At 44.0% G+C, this 14,533-nt stretch overlaps 1 protein-coding gene across 3 annotated transcripts in view; it reads left to right on the top strand.

The window, feature by feature from the left end:
* Window positions 1-14,533, top strand: part of FRMD4B (FERM domain containing 4B) — a 370,979-nt gene that overhangs the window by 292,916 nt on the left and 63,530 nt on the right. The gene's annotated exons all lie outside the window — the stretch shown is intronic.

The following is a 14,533-nucleotide window of genomic DNA, read 5'->3' on the forward strand; positions in this document are numbered from 1 at the left end:
AGGCAGGAGACTGAGATCTCTTCAAATAGAGACCTATTCTTTTTGTGAATGAATCAGGGAATGATGCTTTCTTACAGTTTTTGAAGCCAGAATGACAGCGAATTGTAACCAGAAGCTCTCCAAAGTTCTGTTTTCTGTCATCTGTTAATTAGTGAGATGAAGAAATCTATAAAAAAACTTTGATAGCTTATGCTGATAAAAAAAAAAACTTACAATAATCTTGTGTTCGAAGAGTTATAATGTATGCACAAAAAGATTAAATCCATCAGCTGCTTAGTTAAGGGATTAATAGGGGCTTTCTTTCACAGCTGCCCCGAAGGGGCCTCACCCTTCATACACTTGACCTAACAGTTGTATTTGTTGCTGCGGAGACACTTAATGTTTCTAACTGCCTCACTGGCCACATCCACAGAGAGTGTTTATATTTGAATTCACCCTTTACCTGCTCCATTCTGTCCTTTTAATGCAATCGTTGGAGTTGTAGAGAAACAGTTAAAGGGTGGAGGCAATGCTTCCCTTTGTAGGCCAATGACCCCTTTGAAAGCCTGGCCTCTACGATGTTAATGTTCGACTCCTGGTAGACGTTACTCGTAGATTATTTACAGATCACCTAGCACTCATTCCCAGCCAAGTCTTTGAATAATGTGCCCCTTAACGGACTAACAAAATAATGCCTTCCAACCTTGAAAACTTCCAGCTACGGAGTTGTACTTCACTTCGGAAACTCCCAACACTCTCGTCATCTTCCCATTTGGCTTTGGTAGAATGTTCAAGGATGCCACTTAAAACACCATGATTCCTCACCACAATCTCCCACCAGTTCTGTTCTGTGCTCTCTCTCTATATATATATATGTGTGTGTGTGTGTGTGTATTTACATTTTTCTAGGTTAAGAAATTTGAAGAAATCATGAAAATCAAACACCAATTGTTTTTAATGGAAAGAAAGGGGCAGGAGATTTAAAAAAAAAAAAAAAAAGAGCATAAGGTAGTTTATAGACCATTAGTATCATTAAAGGCTCACGCCTGAGGCTGGGCATGGTGGCTCACGCCTGTAATCCCAGCACTTTGGGAGGCCGAGGCGGGCAGATCACGAGGTCAGGAGATCGAGACCATCTTGGCTAACACAGTGAAACCCTGTCTCTACTAAAAATACAAAAAAATTAGCCGGGGGCGGTGGCGGGCGCCTGTAGTGTCAGCTACTCGGGAGGCTGAGGCAGGAGAATGGCGTGAACCCGGGAGGCGGAGCTTGCAGTGAGCCGAGATAGCACCACTGCAGTCTGGCCTGGGCAAAAGAGCTAGACTCCGTCTCAAAAAAAAAAAAAAAAAAAATTAGCTGGGCATGGTGGCAGGCACCTGTAATCCCAGCTACTCAGGAGGCTAAGGCAGGAGAATTGCTTGAACCTGGGAGGCGAAGGTTGCAGTGAGCCAAGATGGCGCCACTGCACTCCAGCCTGGGTGACGGAGTGAGACTCAAAAAAAAGCTACTGTGTCTCTACTGTTGTCTTTCCCAGAAAAGCCACGTTTCCTGGGAATATCAGATATGCAAGGAACACAGTCACTTACGGGGGTGATTTTTAAAAAACAACCCTGGATAAGAAATCATACGGGGGGTGATTCTAAAGTCAATTTGTGAATGAGGGTTTCAGGGCCCAAAAGCTCACACTCAATGGATTGCTAACCCACCTTCCCCACTTAGCCCCAGTCAAGCCTGTGACTGACACCCTCTGAGCCTCAGTTTCCTCATCGGTAAAATTGAATCTTTCCCATAAAACTGTCATGAGAATCAAATGTATGTAAACGTTGCCCAGGGCAACATCTGGCTTATAGCAAGTAATCTACACCCTTGGGCTATTATTATTAATTTAGTTATTATTATCCTCATTATTACTATCATCCTGTCTGGTCTCTTATCTACCTCTGATGAGACTTTTGAGACTAAGTTTGGTCTGAAGAAGCTGTAATAACCTATAGTTGTCGGGGAGGTGGGGAATAGAAAAAGAAAGGTTAATTTCACAAACCTTCCTTAGGGAAGATCCCTTGCCTGAGGCAAAGGAAGGCCTAAAAGGGACAGTCCTTCAGTTGTTCAAACATTTGAGCCCTAGGACATCAAGGCTGGCGAGTTAATTCTGGGCAAGCCCAGTCCAGACCCTTGCCTTCACTTAAGCTTGTTCTTGGTGGTTTTCCTGAGTGATCACGAGGTTGAAGTGGCGCACACTGTTTTGAAATTGTCCAAACTACACTAAGTAGTGGAGAGAGCGTGGGACTGGAAATCATGCAGACTGGCAGCATCCCTCTGAGTGGTCACTTATCCTTTCTGAGCCTCGGTTCCCTCATCTGTAAATTGGAGTTAATCAAAACAATGGCTTTGCAGGTTGGTTTTGAGGAGATGTGGGAGCACTTTGCAAATTACCATGCTCTCCCTATCTGATCTTCTCCTCCCCTGAATAGAGAGGATATGTTTTTCCTCCAAGGTTTTGTTCTAAAACTCCTCTTTGTTTTTGTTTTGTTTTATTTTGTTTTTGTTTATTTTTGAGATAGAGCATTGTTCTGTCACACAGGCTGTTGTGCAGTGGCATGATCTTAGTTCACTATAACCTCCACTTCCTGGCTCAATCAGTTCTTTCATCTCAGCCTCCTGAGTGGCTGGGACTACAGGTACACACCATCACACCTGGCTAATTTTTGTATTTTTTGTAGAAACAGGGATTCACCATGTTACCCAGGCTGGTCTCAAACTCCTGGGCTCAGCTGATCTGCCTATGTTGGCCTCCCAAAGTGTCGACATTACAGGTGCAAGCCATCGTACCCTGCCTTGTTATAAAACTCTTCTGAGAAAATCAGGCGTCAGGCGCCGAGCACAGTGGCTCATGTCTGTAATCCCAGCACTTTGGGAGGCCGAGGCAGGTGATCACCTGAGGTCAGGAGTTCGAGACTAGCCTGGCCAACATGGAGAAACCCCGTTTCTACTAAAAATACAAAATTAGCTGGGCATGGTGGCACATGCCTGTAATCCCAGCTACTTGGGAGGCTGAGGCAGGAGAATCGCTTGAACCCGGGAGGCAGAGGCTGTGGTGAGCCGAGATCGCGCCATTGCACTCCAGCCTGGGCAACAAGAGTGAAACTCTGTCTCAAAAAAAGAAAAAATTAGCCTGCCACGGTCGCACACGCCTGTAGTCCCAGCCACTTGGAAGGCTGAGGCAAGATAACTGCTTGAACCCAGGAGGTGGAGGTTACAGTGAGCCAAGATGGTGCCACTGCACTCCATTCTGGATGACAGAGTGGGACTCTGTCACAAAAAAAAAAGAAAAAGAAAAAGAAAATCAGCCAAGGCCAGGTGCAATGGCTCACTTCTGTAATCCCAGCATTTTAGGAGGCCGAGATAGGCGGATCACTTGAGGCCAGGAGTTTGAGACTAGCCTGGCCAACATGGCAAAACGTTGTCTCTACGAAAAATACAAAAGTTAGCTGTGCATGGCAGCACACATCTGTAATACCAGCTCCTGGGGAGGAATCGCTTGAACCTGGAGGTGGAGGTTACAGTGAGCTAGAGATCGTGCCACTGCACTCCAGCCTGGGCAACAGAGCAAGACTCTGTCTTAAAAAAAACAAAAAACAAAAACACACACACATGCACACACAAAGGAAGTCAGGCAAAATAAAATACCATGAGGCAATGTTGTAGTGGTTAGAGCAAAGACTGTGGAACCAGACAGCCTGATTCAAATGCCAGGTCGGCTACTTATTACCTGTGTAATCTTGAACAAATTACTTAAAATCTCCAAGCCTCAGTTTCCTCATCTGTAAAATGGGACTTACAATTGTAATACACACTCCATAGGATTGCTGTGAGGATTGCATTAATTAATATTGCATTTATAAAGTAGAACAGTTCCTGTAATCAATCCATCTTATTTTACCAAACTGATGGACATGATGGACTCCCCTATTGTTACAAATATTACCTGTTTCCCATATAATATTGGGAAACATTTGTTTCCATAAATATTGGGAAATATTTTTTCCCAATAATGGGAAAAAAGATGTTCATCATGGCCTTATTTATATTAGCTTTTTTTCCACATAAAGCTGATATAAATAATGCTGTGATGAACATCTATGTGTATTTATTTTTAGTCTTGCTCTGTCGCCCAGGCTGGAGTGCAGCTCACTGCAACCTCCACCTCCCGGGTTCAAGCAGTTCTCCTGCCTCAGCCTCCCAAGTAACTGGGATTACAGGCACATACCACCATGCCCGGCTAATTTTTGTATTTTTAGTAGAGACAAGGTTTCACCATGTTGTCCAGGCTGGTCTCAAAATCTTGACCTCAGTGATCCGCCCGCCTCAGCCTCCCAAAATGCTGGGATTTTTTTTGAGACAGAGTCTCGCTCTGTCGCCCAGGCTGAAGTGCAATGGCGCCATCTTGGCTCACTGCAACCTCCGCCTCCTGGGTTCAAGCGATTCTCCTGCTTCAGCCTCCCAAGCAGCTGGGACTACAGGCATTGAGACTCTGTCTCAAAAACCATAATAAACAAACAAACATTGACCAAAATATGTCCCCAAATACCTTCCTAGGCAAAGTGGCTTTTTCAGTAAAAACAATGACTGAACACCTAATTCTTAAGGCTGCTCTGGTCCACTCCTTGTGAATATCCACCTCTTTCTTGAATTGAGCATTTCCGAAGCTGACCTCACCAACAGCCCAGCCTCCAAACCAGCTCCTCTTCCAGTGTCTGCCTTTGAATTACAGCTCCATTCTCTCTCGAATGCTCTCTGAGGATTTCCCCTTTCCTTTCCCATCTTTTTTCCACCTGTCAGACAGCTCCCTCCTTTCCTTCTGTTGATCAGCACCGCAACTTTCTCAGCCCTCATTCCCTCCCACTCAGCCTGACTGTAAAAGTGTGTGTGTGTGAATTATGTGTTGAGCTAATAATTGGGTATTACAGTGTTATTTTATATATTATTTTTTGAGATGGAATCTCACTCTGTTGCCCAGGCTGGAGTGCAGTGGTGTGAGGTTCCTCACAGCAACCTCCAACTCCCGGGTTCAAGCAATTCTCGTACCTCAGCCTCCCGGGTAGCTGGGATTACAGATGAGCACCACCATGCCCAGCTATTGTTTGTATTTTTAGTAGAGACGGGGTTTCACCACGTTGGCCAGGCTGGTCTCGAACTCCTGACCTCAGGTGATCTGCCCATCTAGGCCTCCCAAAGTGCTGGGATTACAAGCGTGAGCCACCGTACCTGGCCTACAGCATTATTTTAAATGTCAATGTCTGATTTCATTCAGTCTTACCACAATAGCTATTATCTCCATTGAACAAAGTAATAAATGTAAAATTTAAGCCCAAAGAGATTGTTACATTGCTGATGAGTTCTCAGATCTGTTCTGATTCCGCCACACACTACTGCCTGTGCGTAACCTCCAGCTACCTTCCTACGACATAGATTTGATCATTGTTCATTTCTAAAAATCTCTTAATTTCTCATTGCACACAGACACCTGCCCACCAACACCACCACAACCTGGTATTCAAGCCCATACTTGGTTGGCATTACACATTTAATCTCCCATTCTCTGCTGTGCATACTCCTTAGTATCTGCTCATGCCTCTCTTCCTTTTTTCTCCGCATAGCCCATGCTATCTGCCTTCATGGCTTTGTTCAAACTCTTCTTCCTAGAATGCCTTTAAAAACAGCAATCCTCTCCTTTTTATTTTGCTTCCTGCCGTATTCCCTTCAGAGTATTTTAAGTTAACATTATCATAACCAGTAGGAAACCCTGCTCTCTGAAAGTTAATTAAAAAAATAGTGGAGTGGGGACTTCCATTTTCTTTAAATAGAAGACAGTCTGAATTTCCAAGTTAGCCCTTAAACTGCAAAGATAACAGGCTACTTGGGTAACACAACACAGACAAACAGAGAATTCCTGAAAGCTGACACGGCAAGGAGGCAAGGCTTTATCACCCAGCTGCCAGCCACAAATGAGTTTGTAAAAGCAAAGCTTTTTTTTTTTTTTTTTTTGGGAGACAGAGTTTCATTCTTGTTGCCCAGGCTAGAGTGCAGTAGTGTGATCTCGGCTCACTGCAACCTCTGCTGTCCGGGTTCAAGCGATTCTCTTGCCTCAGCCTCCCGAGTAGCTGAGATTACATGTGCCCGCCACCACGCCTGGCTAATTTTTGTATTTTTTAGTAGAGACGGGGTTTCACCATGTTGGCCAGGCTGGTGTTGAACTCCTGACCTCATGATCCACTGTCTTCGGCCTCCCAAAGTGCTGGGATTACAGATTACAGGCATGAGCAACTGAGCCCGGCCTTTTTTTTTTTTTTTTTTTTTTTTTAAGATTTTGAGAGGTGAAAATTACCAAGTAACTACGTGACTAGGATGCTTCTACTTGTAAGAAAAAGTGAGTGACTACATTTTGCAATTCAGTGCTGGGTCAGAATGAGAGTATGTTAACACCCAGCTTCAAGTGGGAAGGGAATATTCACAATTTACAGCTGTGCTACAAAAATGCAGCTATTTCCCATGGGAAAGGAATTTCTTTGGATGCCCTGGAGAGTAGTTAATGAAGGGAGGATAAAAACACTTTCAAGAAATTTGTGCCTTAGTTCTTACACCTCTGGAGCACTTAAAGCTGTAAAATCTAATTTCATTTCTGGAGCCTTTACCGTCAATGACAATAATAAAAATATCATCTCCCATGGGCAAGGCGCTATGCTGAGTACCCACTGGAATCAACGGGGAGGCTGTAGTGAAGAGAGGAGCTTTGGAATTTGACTGCCTGGGTTCAAATCCAGGCCCAGCCACTTGTTATGTACCTGTGGGTAGTTTGCCTAGCCTCTCCGGAACCATTTCTTTGTCTCAATAAACAATATTTGCCATTGTTACTGTTATTAATATGTTTAATCCTCACAGCAACTCTGTGATGGCACTGTCATTGTCCCCATTTTATATATAGGAAAACTGAGCTGTGTAGCTGATAAGTAGCTTACTGTTTAGGTCACATAGCTAGAGAGTAGCAAATTAGGGCTCCAAATCACATGCATTTTACCACTGTCAGAGGTTTCCTTTTTTGTTTTTCGGGGTTTTCTTTGTTTTGTTTTGTTTTGTTTTGTTGTTTTGAGATGGATCCTCGCTGTGCTGCCCAGGCTGGAGTGCAGTGGTGCAATCGTAGCTCACTGCAAACTCCGCCTCCTGGGTTCAAGCAATTCTTCTTGAAATTAGCCACCATGCCTGGCTGATTTTTTTATTTTTAGTAGAGATGGGGTTTCACCATGTTGGCCAGACTGGTCTCAAACACCTGAATCTCAGGTAATCTGTCAGCCTCGGCCTCCCAGAAGTGCTGGGATTACAGGTGTGAGTGACTGTACACAACCAGTTTCTTTTTTGTATCCCAACACAAATTTGTAAGAATCATTACCTTCCTGGCCAGCAGAATAAAGAAGGCTTACTTGACAGAAATGGAACATTTTTGTCTTATTTCAGGTCAGGCCTCTGATGAATCAACAAAACACTTTTTTGAAAAAAACTCTTGAGAAGTGGTTTTCGTCTCTATAATACTTGGTTAAAAGTTAAACAAAGTTCCCCAAGTTCTCTTGGCTAAGTTTTCAATCTGCTCATGAGCGCTATGAATCTCCCAGAAGGGGACACATAAGCAGCATTTTCCACTCTTATTTCAGCCTCTTGCTGGACCACACACTCTACTCTATGAACCGCAGAATCAGAGTAGGAGTCAGGCTTCTGCATTTCACAGCTTAACTATTTTGCATTTCAAAACCCCTTGCATTTCACAGCTTAAAAAAAACCTGATGCAACTAAATGAACACAAAAACCCTAAATTCTACCTTAATACATCTTTAGATGTTACTAACACCACAGAGGATCAGTCCTATACAGGAAGTAACTCTCTTGACCCATCTGAGTTCTCAGTTTCTTTCTCCACTGGAGTGGACCAGGCCGTTACACCCCTCACAGCTACTGGGTCCTGAAATGAAACTCAGCATACTTGGCCTCTTCAGGTAGCGGCTGGCTGAGACACAGGCATGTGTGGCATTCGGTAGGAATAGAAAGTAGCATGACATGAACTACTTCCACTTCTCAAAGTGCAAACCATCCAGTCTACAGGAGCTGTGAGATGACATTGTTGAGGGAGAATTCTACATTCCCCCACTGATAAGCATTTCCACGCCTTTTGGTTTGTTTCTGGAAGCACACTGAGTGATAACATAACACATAACAATACAGTCTTGTTATCAGTGTTCAGATGGCTAATGCGGTTAATCCATTTTTTTGTGTGATCAGGAAAGACACATTGAATCACACATACAGGAAGAAGGATTAAAGAGTTGGGGCTTCAAGTTGACCATAAATAATTTTTTACTTGTCTAGTAGGAAGTTTCCCAGAAGAGAAACACATTACTTTCCATTCTTTTGTAGGAAAACATTATCTGCATTGATTGTTTTTCTTTTACGCGTTTTTTTTTTTTTTTTTTTTTTTTTTTTTTTGAGACAGAGTCTTGCTCTGTCATCCAGGCTGGAGTGCAGTGGCGCTATCTCAGCTCACCGCAACCTCCGCCTCCCAGGTTCAAGCAATTCTCCTGCCTCAGCCTCCCAAGTAGCTGGTTCTACAGGCACATGCCACCACACCTAACTAATTTTTTGTATTTTTAGTAGAGATGCGGTTTCACCATGTTAGCCAGAATGGTCTCCATCTTCTGACCTTGTGATCCACCCTCCTCGACCTCCCAAAATTACAGGCGTGAGCCACCATGCCTGGCCTATGTATCCTTTTCTAACTCTAGATTTAAGAATAAATTTTTTTAAATTGTAGTAAAATATACATAAAATTTATCATCTCAACCATTTTTAAGAATAGTGTTTGGTAGTGTTAAGTAATGTTTATGTTGGATATGTGTGTGTGTGTGTGTGTGTGTGTTTGAGACACAGTCTCGCTCTGTCACCCAGGCTGGAGTGCAAGTGGCATGATCTCGGCTCACTGCAACCTCCACCTCCTGGGTTCAAGCAATTCTCCTGCCTCAGCCTCCTGAATAGCTGGGATTACAGGCACGCACCACCACACCCGGCTAATTTTTTGTATTTTTAGTAGAGACAGGGTTTCACCATGTTGGCCAGGCTGGTCTCGAACTCCTGACCTCAGGCAATCCGCCCGCCTCAGCTTCCCAAAGTGCTGGGATTACAGGCGTGAGCCACCATGCCTGGACGTGTTTATGTTGTACAGCCAATCTCCAGAACTTTTTCATCTTGGAAAAACAGAAACTCTGCACCCATTAAACAGCTCCCTATTCACTCCTCCTGCAGTCCATGGCCACCACCATTCTACTTTCTGTCTCTATGAATTTAACAGGAGAGAAATAAAATAATTTTTTTTAAATATTTGTAGATTTTCATGTTAACCTGCTTCCCAACCTAAGTCATTCTTATGGATGATATTTCTTCTGCCCATTATTAAGAGAGTTAAAGGTTCAAAGTAGACATGATTGGAGTCCTCAGGGAGCTGGCTGACGTTTAGAAAAATCTTTCATCACATTTTCATTCTCATTAGAAATTCCTTAGACCTAAAAACAAATAACTTGACAGTTGATCCCCATCAAGCATGCGGATGGGCAGAGTAATTGTCCCCTGTTACAAGTTAGGCCACAGACAAAAATGTAATGACAAAGGAATTCTAGCTGAGAGGACACTGCACTTCCCAGAACACAAGCAGGTTTCCTGCTACAGGATGCATCTTTGGTAGAATGCTGAGAAAATAAAAGGCTGACACCAATCCTGTGGATCAGTCACGATGTTGGAAAAGTGAGTTTCTAGGCTGAGCTTCCACTGGTTGCCAATAGACTCTGTCAAACCAAGCCCCAAGCTGCTCACAACTCGGAACTTGGCAAGTTACTTTCAAAGTTCTTTTCCCAGGCAGTTTATTATAAACCCTTAGAGTTGCCAGATTTAGCAAATAAAAATATAGGATGCCCAGTTAAATTGGAATTTCAGATGAACAACGAACACTTTTTTAGTATAAGTATGTCCAGTATATTAAATCTGCCAACTCTAACCTAGATCACCCCTTTAGGATTCTTCTCAATAGTAATAATCTACCACCAGCCTGGGCAGAGAGTGGTAGGAATAAAGTGTTTGGTAAAATCTTTGGTTTATTATGCTACCATCAGAAAGGAAGGAACATTTTTGTTGTTGTTGTTTTGAGGCAGGATTTTTCTCTGTCATCCTGGCTGGAGTGCAGTGGCATGATCATGGATCACTGCAGATCATGTGCCCCCTGGGCATAAGTGATCTTCCCATCTCAGCCTCCCGAGTAGTTGGGACTACAGGTGTGTACCCCACTTCTGGCTAATTTTTGTATTTTCCGTAGAGATGAGATTTCACCATGTTGCCTAGGCTGATCTCAAACTCCTGGGCTCAAGCAGTTTGCCCACCTCAGTCTCCCAAAGTGCCTGGATTACAGGCGTGAGCTACCACACCTGGCCAGGAAGGAACACATTTATTGAACATAGGCAAGTGCCTTCATTGCATTCTATTGTAATATACCCAAGAATCCTATGCAACAGGTCACTATTCGTATTTTTATAATATGGAAACCCAGGCTCACAAAGGTTAGTTTATCTGAGACCACAAAACTCCTAGGAACAGGGAGACCTGGGACTGAATGCAGTTCTGAAGGCCAAACCTTATTACTGCAAATCATAGGCATAGAGCTGATTGGTTGGTTGGTATTTTTTATTTTTTCCTAGGTATGTACTGGCTGCCTGTGTACTAGCTCTAGTAAAATGATGGGCAGCTAGGTGATCTTTCTAAATCTCAGTTTCCTTATCTGTAAATTAGAGCACCAACATCTTGGGTGCTATGAAGACTAAATGAGTTTGTGTAAGTAAAATGCTTCCACTTGTCACACACAGCAAGTGCCTAGGATGGCCACCTTAAGAGCCCAAAGTGGATGGGCGCTGTGGCTCACGCCTGTAATCCTGGCACTTTAGGAGGCCAACGCCGGCCGATTGCCTGAGCTCAGAAGTTTGAGGCCAACCTGGGCAACGTGGTGAAACCTTGTCTCTAGTAAAAATACAAAAAATTAGCCGAGCATGTTGGTGCGTGCCTGTAATCCCAGCTGCTCAGGAGGCTGAGGCAGGAGAATCACTTGAACCCAGGAGGCAGAGGTTGCAGTCAGCCGAGGTCGCACCACTGCACTCCAGCCTGGACGACAGAGCGAGACTCTGTCTCAGTAAATGAATACATAAATAAAAGCCCAAAGAATATCTTTTATCATCCTATGAAAGAGGAGCTGAGAGGTCTAAGGAAGCTGGGGACCAGAGATGGTGTAGAAATGCATGCTCGCACCTGAACCCCCGTGAAGGCGCTAGAAATGCATGAAGCCTAGAAATGCATGGTCACACCTAAACCCCCATGAAGGCCTTCTTTTCATGCTCACACCTGTAGCCCTGTGAAGGCGCTTCTTAGGATGAAGGATGGGCCAACAAATTCCCACCTCTCGCAGAAAAAGTGGGAGGCATCCCTAGCTTTGGCCAGAGGCCAGGAGAAAGGCTTATATAATTCTTTCAGTTCTCACTTTTCACTCTGTAAATAGCTGCAACCTGACTTGGTTTAAGGTCTGATCAAGAAAGGTTTAAATCAAGAAAGGTTTAAAGGTAGGGAGGAAATTCCAAAAATGAAAGACCCTGTGGTATAGGAGGGGAGGAGAGCAAGGTCTGGCACAGCCAGCTGGGTGTTTCCTTTCCCGGCCCCTCCCTCTTCTTCCGTTCCTCCCTAGCTTTCCAATTCTCTCCTCTTCCTCTTCCTCCTCTTGTGCTCCAGCCTGCAGTTGTCCAGAGAACAAACCTCTGGTCCTTTAGATCTGTTGCCACCTACTGTGGGAACTTTGGTAAGTTTTCAACCTTCAGTGGGTCTTGTTTCTCTTATCTGTGCATTTAGGGGTTGGACTAAATGAATTCACCTCGCTTACCTGGCTGGGTGGAGCTGCTGTCTTTTAAGTTTAGTCTGGTTGGGTAGGAAGTGAGGAGGACTCTTTCTTTTAGCTGTTATACAGTTAGCTCAGTCTGTAATCAGTTTTTTGGAACTAATTTGCGATAATCAGGAGTGGCATTAGGCATTGAATGAACTTGAGCTCTAGCTTTCTGCCTTTGCATATGTTTGACTGTGAATGAAAGTGTCAGCTTGTTTCTTCTTTTCTTCATCCCATCCCAGGCCTTAGTATCCCCTAACAGTAACAGAGATAACTCATTCGGGTAGAAATCTTACTTTGAGCTTTTTGAGTCAGTATAAAAAGTGGGGCTTCAGGAATACCTTGTGTGGTTTAAGGAGCTTTAATTGATATATTGGACTTCTCACCTGCAGCAGTTTGCACTCTCTGTTTTAAGGTTCTGCCGAAAATGACTGGAGTCTGGTTTTGCAGCTCATGTAAAAGTGTTTTTTAAAAACTAAATTTGGGGCTGGGCACGGTGGCTCATGCCTGTAATCCCAGCACTTTGGGAGGCCGAGGCGGGCGGATCATTTGAGGTCAGGAGTTCCAGACCAGCCTGGCCAACATGGTGAAGCTCCATCTCTACTAAACTTATAAAAATTACCCGGGCATCGTGGCAGGCACCTATAGTCCCAGCTACTCGGGAGGCTGAGGCAGGAGAATCGGTTGAACCCAGGAGGCGGAGCTTGCAGTGAGCCGAGATTGTGCCACTGCACTCCAGCCTGGGCAACAGAGCGAGACTCCATCTCGGAAAAAAAAAAAACCAAACCCAAAAAACCAAACCCAAAACAACAACAACAAAACCCTAAATTTGGTGTCCTCACTACTAAGGGACAACTAGGCTATGGTTGTTGTTTGGTTTGTTCTGGTTTGGTATGGTTCAAGAAGCACTGTTAACACATTAAGTCTTGTTATCTATGTTCAGATCCTTGATGTGGTTAATCCAGTTTGATCTAGTTTTAAAAGGTAGACTGTCATCACCTAAGCAATACATATTTTGGTGGAATTAATCAGTGGCTACCATAATGATAAATGCTGAAGCCTCAAAGTTAAAATCTTTCCTCTGCTCCTTCCCTATTTCCTGTCCCCTCTTCCTAGAATCCTGGAGGAGTAAGGCAAAGTTGTTAAAGCACAGGTTTGGAGTCGTATTTGCTTTGTGAGTTTAAATTACTTAATCTCTCTTAACTCTCTGTTTTCACATCCATGAAATAGGGACACTGATGTTAATAGCATAATATGCCTGTAGAGAAAGGGGTTAGCCCACTCTCTGCCACCTGGTAATACCCAGTGAGAGACCTGTTGTCCCTTAGAAGTATTTTTTTTTTCTTTTCTTTAATTTGATATGGAGTCTTGCTCTGTTGTCCAGGCTGGAGTACAGTGGCATGGTCTGGGCTCACTGCAACCTCCGCCTCCCAGGCTGAAGCGATTCTTCTGCGTCAGCCTCCTGAGTAGCTGGGATTACAGGCACCAGCCACCACACCCAGCTGATTTTCGTATTTTTAGTAGAGACAGGGTTTCACCTCAAAGCCAGGCTGGCCTTGAACTCCTGACCTCAGGTGATCCATCCACCTCTGCCTCCCAAAGTGCTGGGATTACAGGCATGAGCCACTGCACCTGGCCCTTTAGAAGTATTTCTTTTGGGGGATTAGATGACAGCACTCATGTTTTGTCACTGCTAGGTGAGGTCACTTGCTAGAGTCTCCTAAAACAAACCTCCTGAGCTGTCCACCCAAAAGCTTTGCTCAGGCTCCCTGACCATCTCTACAATTTAAGGAGTTGATTACAGTCTCTTTCTTGAAAATATTATTATTATTATTATTATTATTATTATTTGAGACAGGGTCTCGCTCTGTCACCCAGGCTGGAGTGCAGTGGCATGAGATTGACTCACTGCAACCTCCGCCTTCTGGGTTCAAGCAATTCTCCTGCCTCAGCCTCCTGAGTAGCTGGGACTACAGGCACACACCACCACACCCAGCTAATTTTTTGTATTTTTAGTAGAGGTGGGGTTTCACCATGTTGGTCAGGCTGGTCTGGAACTCTTGACCTCAAGTGATCTGCCCGCCTCAGCCTCCCAAAGTGCTGGGATTACAGGCATGAGCCACCACACCTAGCCAAAATCTCTGTTTTATGTTGTGTTTATCCTATTGCAGTGGTTCTTAAGCCCTTTGTTAAAAGCAGATTCCTGAGCCCCACCCTCAGCCCCACCCTCAGCCTTTCTGATCCAGTAAGTCTGGGGTGGAGCCTGAGATTTGCCTTTCCAGAAAGTCATCCAATAATGTTGATGCTGCCGGTCAGGGTATGAGGGTACAATGATAATCACTGTTTTCTTTTGTTTGTCACCTTTAATATTGCTTTACCTAGGAATCAGTAGAGAGAAACTTACTGTTAGAAATTTCTAGTTGTTAAGTCCAGCAGATAATAAGCTGAATTCATCATTGAAGGCCAGGTTCTACAAATAACTGAAAGAAACGTGATATTCTTTTTCAATAAAGGGCAATTTGAAGGCAAGCTGGCCAGTGAAAAGCTCTT

Source organism: Pongo abelii, chromosome 2, assembly GCF_028885655.2.
Source record: "Pongo abelii isolate AG06213 chromosome 2, NHGRI_mPonAbe1-v2.0_pri, whole genome shotgun sequence".
NCBI classification, from domain to species: domain Eukaryota; kingdom Metazoa; phylum Chordata; class Mammalia; order Primates; family Hominidae; genus Pongo; species Pongo abelii.